At 34.8% G+C, this 13,735-nt stretch overlaps 1 long non-coding RNA gene across 1 annotated transcript; it reads right to left on the bottom strand.

The window, feature by feature from the left end:
- Positions 1 to 2,095: 2,095 nt before the first annotated feature.
- LOC148216847 (uncharacterized) lies at positions 2,096 to 10,450 on the bottom strand. Its single transcript, XR_015794419.1, has 3 exons — positions 8,099 to 10,450; positions 3,992 to 4,017; positions 2,096 to 2,924 (listed from the first exon to the last, which is right to left on the bottom strand). It is a non-coding gene; the product is annotated as an uncharacterized LOC148216847 (long non-coding RNA).
- Positions 10,451 to 13,735: the final 3,285 nt, after the last annotated feature.

The following is a 13,735-nucleotide window of genomic DNA, read 5'->3' as shown; positions in this document are numbered from 1 at the left end:
ATGTAACATGTTTCCTATTGGTTAAACTGATATTCTTAGCAAGAATAACCCTGAGTTTTCTACTGTTAGATATTCTTTCTTCGAGCAAGAAAAGTCAAAGCAGGAATGTGGAAACTTCCAGTTCAGAAGTATTAGCAAAACCTTTGTTTTTATTATGATGATAATGTGATCTTATTATTTCACATATCAGGAAATGACATTTTGATCATATTCAGCAGCAGGTATTGAAGGAACAAAGCACCTGAAACACATAAACATAATTGCTTTATTTTAAAGAAGTAATGTAGGTTAGTTATATAACTAATAGACTTGAATAAAAATAAAGATCAATTTGTAATTTTATCAGAAGATGCTGAACAAGCCTTTGACAAAATACATGAACAGTAAAAGTTTGCTGTACTAAATAGATTTGGATTTCCTTTGGAATTTATAAAATGGATTAAAATATATGAGTCGCCCACATCTATAGTAAAGGTTAATGGCATGTTGTCTCCTACTTTTCCACTATTTAGAGGAAGTAGACAAGGAAGTCCACCCTTGCTTTTTAATATTTGTGTGAAACCCTTGGCTTGTGGTATTAGATAACGTAGGGAGATCTATGGAGTAGTACACAACTCACCTGAACACAAATTGGTTTATTTGCAAATGACATTCTTCTGTTTATTCTAAACCTCACACTAATATTCCAGTGTTGATGCAAAAGATAGATGCCTTTAGTAAAACAGCAGGATACTCTATTCACTGGTCCAAATTGGAATTGATGCCAATAGGTGAAAATTTGGCTACCTATCCATTTAAGGAATACCAATTCTGTATTTATACCAAATCCATTAAATATCTAGATATGTTTACAGCAAAAGATATAACTCAGTTAGTAACATGGAATATAAATAAAATACATAGAGAAGTTTCTTCAGATATTGATAGATGGGAGTCATTAAACCTCACCTTCTGGGGAAAGGTAAACATTCACAAATGAATATTTATATAGCAGTATTGTAATTAATGGCCCTGTAAGATATGAAATTTGGTGTAATATCAGTATTAATTTGTTTTGTTGTTGTTATACTATGGTTGAACAGCTTCAGGAAATGTTTTGTTGAAAGAAGGTCCTTGCATGAATCTAAGGTCCTTCCTCTGGATCTAATTCATTGCATGTAAGTCTTATGGACCACCTTGTTTTAGCATTAACAATCAATATAGCATATTGTATATGCATAATTGTGAAAATTGCTGTAATGGTCATTTAGACTTTACAAGGACTGTGTTACTAGAGGATCTGAAAATGATAGTTACTGTTGATATGGTTTTTCTGACTGGTTTTTTTTTGTTGTTGTTGTTTGCGTGTTTTAACCTTGGGCATCATGGATTGGATATGGATGCTGTAGTTGTTTTAATCCTTAGATGCTGCCAAAGTTTATTTATTTATTTAAATAATTTATATGGCTGAAATGGGCAGCCATATAAATTATTTAAATAAATAAATAAAATTAATATGAACCAGAATTTGATCATTAACAATATCCTTCACTCTGTACAATTATTCATAAAGGCAGAAATCTGCAAATTCATTCAAAAAGAAAGAGTAAGAAAAATTGAGCACTAGGAATTTTAGTCTGAATGGCTGATGAAATAAAAGCACAAAGTGGCACTGATCATTTGTGATGGATTTGTTTTTACATATTATTTAGTATTTAATGGTTGTAGAAATTTGAGGATACCAATACTGTAGGTCTTTGAAAAGAAATAATAAAAATATTTCCACTAGTTTAGATATGGAAATATATAAAGGGAAGTAATACTGGTGGAAATTTGTAAACAGTAAAGTTATCCTGCTATTACAAGAAACTACAGCATAATGACATTTTATGAGTTCATTCTGGAAAAATGTAGCTATAAGAACAACTTCTGGTACAAAAGAAATGTTGGCTTTGTATAGCTTCTAAAGAAAATGATTTTTGAGATGAATACCCTGTAGAATACATTCCAGAAATGAAACTAGTAAAGGAATAATCTAAAACCATGAAATTATAGTTCAATATAAACTTTTATGAATAATATTGAAGAATGACAATAAGAATAATATAATAAAAATAATAAAACATACATTTTATACCTTTTATTTTAATGAACTATAAGAAACTCATTTGGAATATCAGAATAATAACAATTCAAGTAATATAATATATTAAGGTAAGAGATCTAGTATACTGCAGTTGGTCAAATATTTGTGGAAAGAAGTAGTTTTTTAAAAAAAAAAATCTAGTATATTTTAAGATTCTACTCAAGGCATAGATTATGGGATGTCATGATGATCATATCTACAAGAGTTTTTACAGCACATCTTATACTGTTGTGACTTTGGCAAAACCTTCAATATTTCTAAATAGGGTTCCTACAGATCAAAAAATGTCTCCAGTATGTGGTAGATGGTGGTCAGGGCTGGAAAACTGATCTATGTCTAGGCCAGTTTCTTCTTTTTAGACTTGAGGCATACAGTCTTCCAGTAGTGATTATTATCTTGCCTGAACACAAGTAATTTAGATTGACATAAAAATATAACAAATACATCTATACAATGCAACGTACCATATATCTCTGGCTGAAACCAAGTAGGTAAGCATCCAGAGTAAATTTCTATCGAAAAAATAAAGATTAAGATACATATTTATATTGTGCCTCATTCTGAGCAGCATGCATGGCTTTTGTTCATTTTAGCCATACAGTAAATGAAACTAAGAGATGATGGTTAAATGAAAGGAGAAGGTCCAAGGTATGGTGTCCGAGAAGCTGTTTTGCCTTTAGATTCGGTCTGTGGAAACTTCAGGTAAGTCTTAAAAAGATTGTCCTGAAAACTGGAAGAACCAGTGCTACTCAGTATAAACCAAAGGTGGCAACGTTTTTTGGCTTGGAGGCCACTCTTTCTAAAAAAAAAAAAAAAGAAGAAGGAATTAATGGTGATGATAATATAACATAGTGAAGGCATAGATTTTCAGCCAACTTTTGATGTGTGGGGAGTTATTCAAAGTAGATGTGCTACTGAAAATAAATTTGATACAATTATATGGCATGTAATTTTATTTTTCAATAGAAAAATGTATGATCAATTTTTCACTATTTTTGGCAATGCTATTTTGGTGGACTCTAGGAAGAGTAATTGAAGATTACTCTTCCTAGAGTAATTGCTTATGGGCTGCCCACACATAGAACAAATATTCTTGCTAAGTATAAGAAGGCTTTTTATGTCTTTGTGATTCTAATGTAAGGAAGTTGCTGGTTCTATGCCTGAATGGATTTGAACCTGTCCATTACTGGTCCATCAGTTTAACTATTATACCATAACTGACATTTTTCTTTTATAGCATATTAGTATATTCAATGGTTTACAATCCTGTCTCCAAATCAGGGCAATACACATGCTCTTAAAAAAGTCTTTCATCAGTCTTCCTCAACTTGGCATGTCCCAGGTGTGTTAAGGCTCAAAGATTTTTAGGCACGGTAAGTAAGAATTCTGGAAATTGAAGCGCCATAGTATCAGGAAATGTAATGAGCAAGTTATGTCCCCATTAGACATGTGTACATGGATGGCATCAGTTTTGGAAGCAAATACCATACGCATACTTCTATGCTGTAAAGGAACCAATGGATTGGCATACAGAGGCTTCTAGTTATTTCTATAATTTGCATAATAATGGGCGATATAAGCTACTGGTCAGTGTATTTCCTGTTTGAATGTTTCAACCTGCAATTCTACAGTTACTTGCTTGGAAGTAAAGAATTAGCCTGAAATGAGGGCCAAGAAAAAATCAGGTTATTGTTCTGACCTGAATGGGTGTTCCAGGATTTCATTACTTTTACTGAAATTTATTGTCTTATTTTGCCTCATACAATGATTTGAGATGCATGTAAGTTGGGCAATATATTATAATTAGAAACCAATATATAGCTGTAACCTCTTAAAGAACTTAATTAAAACACAGTTGAAAGGTACCTCCAATAAAGATGTCATCTGATATTCTGTTGAGGAATATTGAGAAGAAATAAATTGGTTTTAAGTAAAGTTAAATATGTCTTAAAAGAATAAAATAAATAAATAAATAAAAATGATAACAGTTAAATACCCTGAACCCAGGAGTCTTATTAAAGGAAAATACAAAAAACAACAGCTTACATTCTTTATGGTGTTATTACTAAAGTGCAGTAAAAGAAGCTAAACATAACACAAAGAAAGGAAACTCAGGTGCTGAAGTTGTATTGTGGATTGCTAGTCAATCATCTGGATCTCCTACCGTTAAATGCAAATAAACTGCTGAGCAATAAAATTAAACTAATTACACCAAGACTGGTGGTGTATTGTGATCAAGGCAACTCCAATAGCAGAAACATCTTATTCTTTTATAGGCAATGGAATTTCATATATTACCAAATATTAATATAGTGGGATTGGAGAACTGGTATCAAAGGTGCTGTCCTCAGCTACTTCTCCTTCCCCCCTTTCTCTCTCCCTGCTTTTCCTGCCATGGGTGGCAGGCAAAGAGGGGGAGAAAGAGAGGAAAAAGTTTGCAAAAGCAAGGTATCTAGTTTCTTTTGCAGCCATAATTAAAATGTTCATGAGCTGAGGAGCACGCCAACTGGAGGGGTGGTCCCACAGAAGACCTGCTGGGCTAATTGGACACTTCAAAAGATTGTTCCTCCAAGTGCCATGCCCACAAGGTAGGTCTGGTGCAAGCATAACATGTAAAATACTACTTTAAGCTTAATTTCAGGCTGCTTCAATAGCTGACTAGTGACGAGATGGAGACTGCATTGTGGGGATATGTCCTTGACAAATAGTTCATGGAGTATCTTAATGTCACAGCAAACAGGTTGTGAGGATAAGCCCTAAGCCTGCTTAGAATATTGTGCTTTAATAATTATCCAGCTGCATTTTACTTAAATTTCAAGGGGAAAGACTTTATCGCAATGCCAAGTAATAATTCATATGATAAACCCATCATATATCAAACTCTACTGTTATCTTACCTGTCCTTCCACTTTAACTCCAGATTTTTGTTTTAAATGAACAGAATTAAATAAATAAAATAAATCAGAACACCTATTCATCCTGTCTACAATGGAGTATATTCTATTTCATTATTAATTTGATTATTTGTTTATTTGTTTCTTTATTTATTATTTTACCATTTAACAGCTCAGGCACAACAAATCCAATTGTTAAAAAAAAATCAGTACATTGATGGCAAGATGTACAGGAGAATATACTAAAGATGAGTCTCTGAAATATAACACTATAATACATACTGGCCAAAAATGTCCAAACAGTATTGTGCCCTTACTGTTAACAGAAAATGCTGCACATAGGATCGGTTTGACTAAGGTAGCTTAATCTACTTTTCAAAAAGCTTATTAAAAAGTATTCTGTCAAAGCCTTGTTATCCAATGATGGGGAATGGGCCCAAAACTCATGAGCTCATTTGTTGATAACCATGGTGTATGGAAGATTAAAACGTGCAATGTAAAAGGATTATATAGTGAACAGCATGAAATAATGAATAAGAAAAATAGATATGTGTTTTTGAAACTAAGAGAAAGGGAATAATATTCAGTAACATGGGAGAGTTTAGGGGAAATTGTTCAACATTCTGAATGAATGCAATTTTGGCAGGAGTTCTTCTGTTAGACAACATGAATGGATGGATGGATGGAAATGAGTTGAGGGTACAGAAAAAGTTATTAGGCCATTTGGACATCCAAGAATAAATTATAATAGTGATGGATGACTATCTCCTTAGAAAAAATATCTGACTGTGTCAAATAAAATGATGTAAGCATATTTGTATTTGTGGGTGTGATTGGCAAAGGAATGAATCCAAAAGCTTGACTGAGTTGATTCTTTATGATGAAAACATTAATGTAGAATACAAAGGAAATAAGAAATGTTGAATAAAGATCTGACTGCTATTGGTAATGTCAGAATGGAACTTGGGGGGAAAAGGACATGGAAGAAAAGGAAAGAAGTGAAAGAAACTGGAGTGTAAGGAGAACAACTGCAGGAAGAGAAAGTATGAGTCATATATGAAAAAGTATTAAACAATAATCTCCCAACACAGTGAAAGGAAAAAGGACATAAGAAAAGAGGATGTGGAAGTTTCTTAGAGTAGAAGGAAAATAATTGCATTACTAAGTGCCTTAGCAGTGGTGACATACCAGTGGAAAATTTTAAAAAAAGAATGGAGGTGTACGAAGCATGCTAAACAAGGACTCTCCGTCAGCATGAATGGAAATAAGATTAGAATTTAGGAAATGATTTGGGATAAAACTAAGGTGAGGAATGCTAGAAGGATTATATTAGAGATTTGTATGGGAATAATAGTGATATGTTAAATACTGGAATTGAAATAAATGCTATAAATATTAATGTCCAAGAAAAAAACTAATGACAAGAAAATGATAAATGCTGTGAGAATGTTGAAAAATAGTAAGGAAGCAGGTGCTAGTAGTATAACTAGAGAAATATTAAAATATCAACATAGTTTGCTCGTGGAGTGTCTGTGCAATTTATATGTATGTAAAGACTGCATCTGTATCTGACAATTTTGTTATTGCTTCATTATACAATAGGAAAGCTGAAAGGGGAAACCACAGGTTGATGAGTTATTAAATGTGCTGAAAAGGTATTCTCACTGAAAGGATACAAAAGGTGACAATGAACAAAATTTGGGAAGGGCAGTGCAGGTTTATGCCAGGCAGAAAGTGTGCAGACCAATTTTTTGCTCTTCAGTGGGCCATTGAGGTGTCTGTGAATGAGAGAAAAAAGTCTATTGTATGTTTGCTGATTTAGAGAAAGTGTATGATAAAGTGAATATGTTTGAATTACAGAATGTTTTACACAAAGATTGAAGGCTGATTGTTGAATGTAGTAAGAATGGGACATGATGGACAGAAAGCATGTGTGAGAATAAACAGACCAAATGGAATAGTTAGTGAATGATTCCACATTAAACAAGGAGTAAGACATGGTTGTTTAATTGCTAAGGAATGCTTGTGGTGATGTAAGAGGTATGTTGGTTTGGGATGTGATTGTGTGTGTACTTTTGTATGCAGATGTTACTGTATTGTTGGCAAAGAACCCAAATGTTTGCAGAAAATGTTAAATAGATTGTATGATGCAGTTAAGAATACGGATCTGAAAAATAGGGAATACAGACTGAGCAATTGCAATTTTACAATTGCAAAATTCAAAAGATTAGAGTAAGCAGATAAAATTGTTTTCCTTGTAATGTTTACAAAAGATGGGAAAGTAAATGCAGAAAGGTAGTGAATTTAAATAAGTGAAAATGGCTGTGTAGAAGGGTATGCTTCTGACTACCTTGTTATTTAGAAGAGAGAGGTGTATATGTTTGAAATGCAAAAGTAAACTGAATGGAGTGGAAATGGTTTATTTAAGAAGTGTGTGTGGCAAAACAAGAAGAAATAGGATCAAGAATGAATGGGTGATGAGGGATGAGAATTGAATACAAAAATTAGTGATAGAACAGAAGAAGAACAGTAGAAGTATGTTGAGGTTATCTGGTCATAATGAATGAATGAATGAATGAATGAATGAATGAATGAATGAATGAATGTGAATTGAATAACAAAATGATATATGAAAGAAGAGTGAATGAATTGAGAGGACAGAGAAGGCTGAGAAAGTTGTGGTGAGTAGGAGTTTAATGAACAAAAGTATCAGGATATGGACGTGGTAGAACAAGGAGAGTTTGCTAGAAAGATATAGAAATATAGAATAGATGGCATTTTGTATAGCTAAATGCATTAGGATTTAATTTCTTTTATTTCCTCTAGTAATTCTTTGATGATGATGATTTTCTATACTTTGCATAACATGAAAATAGCATGGTGGGCATATCCATATGTACACACAAAAGGACTTTCATATTTTATTACAAAAATCTAAGTATTCCATTTGAACTGCTATTGAAATGGTGTTTCTCTAATTAAAACTTAAAAGCTCCTAAAAAGTCTGAGTTCCTCTTTTAAACTAGAGTGACATTGCAGCCTAAATATCATGGTTAAGTTTCTGATTGCTTATACTCACCTGCTGGGGTTGCAATACATTTGAATTGTTCTTAAGGCATATAAATTTGCTTTCGAAGCCAGCTTGGGAGGGAGAACTGTGTCTAAAGAATTTTAAATAAAGGTTACATGCAATGCTTATCAACAAGGCTGTTTTCAGTAATAAATGTCAGAGTTTCAGTTATAGTACATGCTGGGGTGTGAAATGCTCATGCCACTCTATTTTTTTTTTTAAGTGTTTGCAATGCTGAAATTAACATCTCCATATGTTTCTTTGCTGCAAATGTAGTTGACAATAAATGTAAGCCATAGCTATGGAATTTCCCTTCCACAAAACCAAAAACCACCCCTGTGTATTTCTTTCCATGCAATTTAATAAAAGCATCCTAGATAATTCTAATTATTTATGTCTTTATGAAGATATAATAACAAAATATCTCTCACCATATTGATGATATTCCTATAAGCAATCTTTCTCCATTCAGTGAATAGCTTCATACAGTTAAAGTTTTTGAATACCATCTACATCCCCTCATTTTCTTTTTGTACATTTAATTCTTGGAATTGTAGAACTGGAATTTATCACTATATATAGTTTGGAAATAAAGGTAGTAGCAAGAGACCATCAACAACCAGGCTTTACAGTAACATCAATACACTGCTTTGGATTCAAAATAAACTTTCAGACAGCAGACTGGGTAACCGATACATTCAGAGAGATATCATATTTTGTTAATGTTTCCATTATACCATCAGTGAGGCTTTCTGACATATGGTGGCTTAGCTTTTGTCAGGCTGACTTGCCAAACAAATCATCTCCCACAGCATCTTCATCTTTATTTTTTCCAGCTAAAAGAATTAAAAAAACTCTAAGCCTGGTTATGTGGTGTGTACAGAAAAGAAGAATGGCTCTTACTAATATGCTTTAAACATGAGTTGATTGATCTTTGTGAATTCTCACTGAAGCAACTAGATCTAAATTGCAGGAAATCTATAGCACCTGGATCTAAGCTAACTTAGTCCAACTGGCTTTAACCCACCTCCTTTTCTTTAAAGTGTGGATCAGGCACTGCTTTGCTGACCAAGTCAAATGAATCGCCCATGTGGTTTTAACAGATAATTTATTTGGCTGCCTAAGATAAACTGGTCTGTGAGATCTCTGCAGTTTGGGATGCCAAGTTGCACTGCTTGTTTTTTCCAATAGTTACACTTGTTCTCCTCAACCCATCCAAGTCTCTCTTGTTTACAACAAATACAGATTCCCAGTAGTCTTAGCTGAAGGCAATATTCCCACTTATATCTACCCAAGGCACAAAGATGCACTAGGAACCTCTTTATTTAATTTAATGGCCAAAACAGACAAATCAAAAGGGAAAAAGATGTAGTAGATAACCATGAGGTATACATTGAAACACACATGGAAAGTATTGTCAAAATTACCAAGATTGCTGAAAGGATCTGATAGCAATGGTAATTACAACAAATTTAGTGACTCTTTTAGAGATAAGATATCCAGTACAGTAACTTGTCAGCTAAGAGGAAGAAACGATTCTCCTCAGAGCTGGTGTGAGAGTAGGATAAGAAGGGCATTATTAGGTCAGCTCACCATGCTGTATAGCAGGGACTGTGTGGAAGCACATGGGGAACTGTTTTTATTTCTTCCAGAGATGGACAAAGTCTCTCTTGCACAAGGAAGTTATTGGACCCTCCTTCTAAAAATGAAAAAGGAAAAACATTGTAGGGGCAAGGATGAAAGCTGTTCTGTGGGATTGGTAACAGATGTTTGCTAGATACCTGGCATGGGAGAACATTGTCCCAAACAGGCCTACTCCATACAATGTTGGGTTTTTGTTTCAGTCATACTGAATAGCACTGTTGAGGCCTCTGCTTCAGCTCAGACCAGACTGTATGTAGCCCTTAGTGGGTGAAATTACATGGGGTGTTGAAGACTTTTGGTCAGCATTTGGGTATCCTCTTCTTTGTATATAGAAGACAGAATAGTTCTTAATGCAGTACTAAATATGTGTCTGTGAGTGTGTATAATATCTACATGTAGTTTAAGGCACAATTAACTAGATGCGTTTACTGAAATTTGTGTATCAAGAAGGATGTAACTGGCAAATACACACTGCTAGGAATCTAATGCACTCTCAGGTCATTAGCACATTCTATCATGCAAAGACATGTAGGCAAGCACGACTTTTTTTTTCCAGTGAAGCATGTTACAGGAATATTTTTTATAAATACATAAAAATATTTTTTTCCCCAAATCAAGCTTGGCTCATGATTACACATGATACACATCCATGCAGTTTTCTTCTGGAAATTCTTTGAGTTCCCATTCTAGTCTGGTATAATCTGTTAGTCTCCCATCCAAATATTACCTTGGCCTGATGTTGCTTAGCTTCTGAATCCATCGAAGTATATAATAAGCCTGTAATGTGATGTTAGTAAGATATTAGAATAATGATATTAAATACAGTAAATTCAGATTTTGGCAAACCATTCAAATTAAAAAAAAAAATTAACAGAATGGAAAGAACAGAACATTTTCTCAAACAGAATTTCCAGTAGGGCAGAACACAATAGGTTTGAGGCAGCACTCAATGTTTAGACTGTATACAGCATACTATATCCTAAAAGTTATTCTTGTAGACTTTTGCTGATAAGGACAAAAAGCTAGGCAGATTGGGCTCTATCCTATTTCTCAGAAAAAGGAACAGTGAAATTTTGTACAGTATTCAGAACTTAGAGAAGCCAAGGGCCAAAGACTGTCAGGAAGAGGTGTCAACAACAAATAATTGTTCAGCTTCAAAGACATGAAGCGCAGGGCAAAGAGTTTAAACTGCAGCAGGTATAACAGGAAACTACAACTTCATGCTGATGGAGGCAGTCAACTGGTTAATGTGGCTTCTGTCTAGTTTGCAATGAAGATTATCTACTCATACCATGTGGATGGTGAGAGATTTTGCTAAGTTCAAACGTAGCAGCCTAGTTGTCAGTCCTTTGAGGTACACAAGGCATAGAATGCTCTATACTGTTGTAAAGTAGAATAACAGAATCTTGGAAGCCTGTCAGAGTTTTTCTCTACTCCATCTTATACCAAACAAAATCAAAGTGGGTCATTTTAATTTTTTTCTCATGCCTTCCACTTTCTCTCAGAACAGAGTAATCTTTTCTGAAATTCCACAGATCTACATACTTTCACATCACATTTCCTGTCAGAATCACTCCTTCCTCTCACATGCAAAGAGAGGCCAGATAACTTATCAAGCAGATACTCATTCACCACTTCCTCTCTTAAAGATGGACCTACAGAGGTCTCCAAGGTGAACAGAAAAATATGACAGAGAAAATCTAGATGGAACTGGAAAGTACTCCTCCCACAAATGGAAGGTCCAGGTGGCAGGAATCAGAGTCTCCTTCATCCTGGGGGTCATTATCTGGCAAATCTGGAGAGAGTTTGTAGGGATGCAGCTTACCTCTCTAGCAGACTTTTAGGAGAATAGAGCAATAGTGGCTGGGAAACAACTTTGGGGTAAGTTTTGTCCCAGTTGCTGTGCTAGCTATATCATGGCATTATGCAGGTTTGTTATCTGTATAGCCACTTGCTGTTGATGCCGTAATAATGCTTCAACAATTTGTTCTGCAGACAGTGGGGTGCCTCTAGAATCTATTGCCATATTCTATGTCTAGAAGTCAAGGTCCAATGCCTCTCTGATGAGAGAGTAGGGAGGCTTTCAAGATTGATGTCAGACATTTGTGGTTGGCAAGGTCAAGAAAGAGGCACAGCAGGATTCCAGGAATGCTCACTGTAATTGTAAGGTAGAATAACAGAATTTTGAAAGCCTATCAGAGTTTCTCTCTTTTGTCTTATATTGGACAAAATAAAGGAGGGTTTATTTTAAGTTTCTTTCTTACAATTTCCTCTTTCTTAAAAGCCTGACTAATCTTTTCTGAACTCTTCTCTTAATGGTTTGATCATTTCATTTCCCTTCCCAAGGTCAGGACTACATTCTTTCACACTAATTAAAGAGTAAAAATTGATGGTTGGAAATTTATAGTGAGTCCTGATTAGGGAAGTCTTGCAAGAGTATTAAAGGTCTTGCAAGACTACCCTAATCCCTCTGAACAAGATTCAGAGCAAGCCATAGGAAGAGTATTTTGCCTTCCACTTAATAGAGTGATCCAACAATCAGTTGAGTAGGAGAAGACTGGAACTTGGCTGTATCTTAGTGCTATACAAGAAAAGAGCACTCCCTCTTCCATTTTTTTTCCTCACAGAAATAACCCTGTGAGCTGACAGACAACAACTGGCCCAAAGTTACTCAGTGAATTTCCAAGGCTGATGGGCTTGCACCTGGTCCAATTATATCATGCTGCTTCAGGTGCTACCATGTGAGTTCTTACTTAATCATTGTAGGATGGAAAAAAAGGCACACTGAAAAATAAAGTCTTATACTTAATTTGAGAGAAATTCCTTTTAAAAACAGTAGATCTATTGCTCCATTCAAAAATAAGTGATTTTAAGTTTCTGAATCAGGCCCCGAATATGTAATAATAGTGCCCATCGAAAAGGCTATTATGCATATTCCTGTTCTTGTTAGTATAGTTAGCATATGCAACAATCAGATGTCCAGTGGAAAATCCTTATTAGGTTAATCACAGATCTTGAAGAAGGTCAATGTGCCCTTTTGGCATGTTTCACATATTCCATCCTGTGTTTTGGTGGAAAAACAAAATAATTCAAAATCATGCTACATATGGAGGGACATTGGAAAACACAGCCAACACTTGGCATCATCTGTTCATATCTGTGGTTTGAGCATATCTATTAAACCCGCATTCCACCATTCTAAGATAAGCAAAGGAATGTTTCACCTTTCCACAACTCCTTATTCTGAATAAATTGCAGTCCCAAAATGTATTCTTTAAACTTACATGTGCCCAACAAGGCATTTTGTATAAATGAATTAATATCAAATCATAAGGATGTATGATAACAGCAAGAACAAATATTTATTTGGCCTATTTGAAATGCTGAGGACCTGTTCAGCAGGGGTTGTCCTGCCTAAGTTTCATTGACAGAACAAAAAGTAATACAAGAACGTTCAATAGGATATACTATTTTCATACATGTTATTCCTCTTGTACTATTCAAGCACTCCAAATAGACAACAACAAAAACCAGAAGAAAATCGTTTCAAAATTTAAAGTATATATTCTGGCAATGGGGACTTAATTCTGGAAAACAGATTTAAGTTTCACATGAACATCAGGTAAAGACCATCAATCTCACTCAAGTTCTAGTGACTAAGTAGAATCACTATAGCAGTGTTCCTCAACCTTTGCAACTTTAAGATGTGTGGACTTCAACTCCCAGAATTCTCCAGCCAGCATACTGGCTGGAGAATTCTGGGAGTTGAAGTCCACACGTCTTAAAGTTGCCAGGGCTGAGAAACACTGTACTATAGAGTCATATAGCTTTCCTGACAACAACATGGAAATAGTTTGCTGTTCCCTTGTCAATTTCCCAGTCTTGGCTATGATCTTGGGATATTATGGTTCTACTCTTTCCTATGTGGGCAATGCAGACAGTGATTACTGAGGAGGAGAGATTCAGTCTTTAAGGTACTACAATATGGGGTGCCCAGAGCTT

Source organism: Python bivittatus, unplaced genomic scaffold (genome assembly GCF_059951505.1).
Source record: "Python bivittatus isolate LINGU-HERP-01145 unplaced genomic scaffold, Pbiv_v1 ctg000070_np1212, whole genome shotgun sequence".
Taxonomy (NCBI): Eukaryota; Metazoa; Chordata; class Lepidosauria; order Squamata; family Pythonidae; genus Python; species Python bivittatus.
This window is presented reverse-complemented; position numbering and strand designations above follow the sequence as displayed.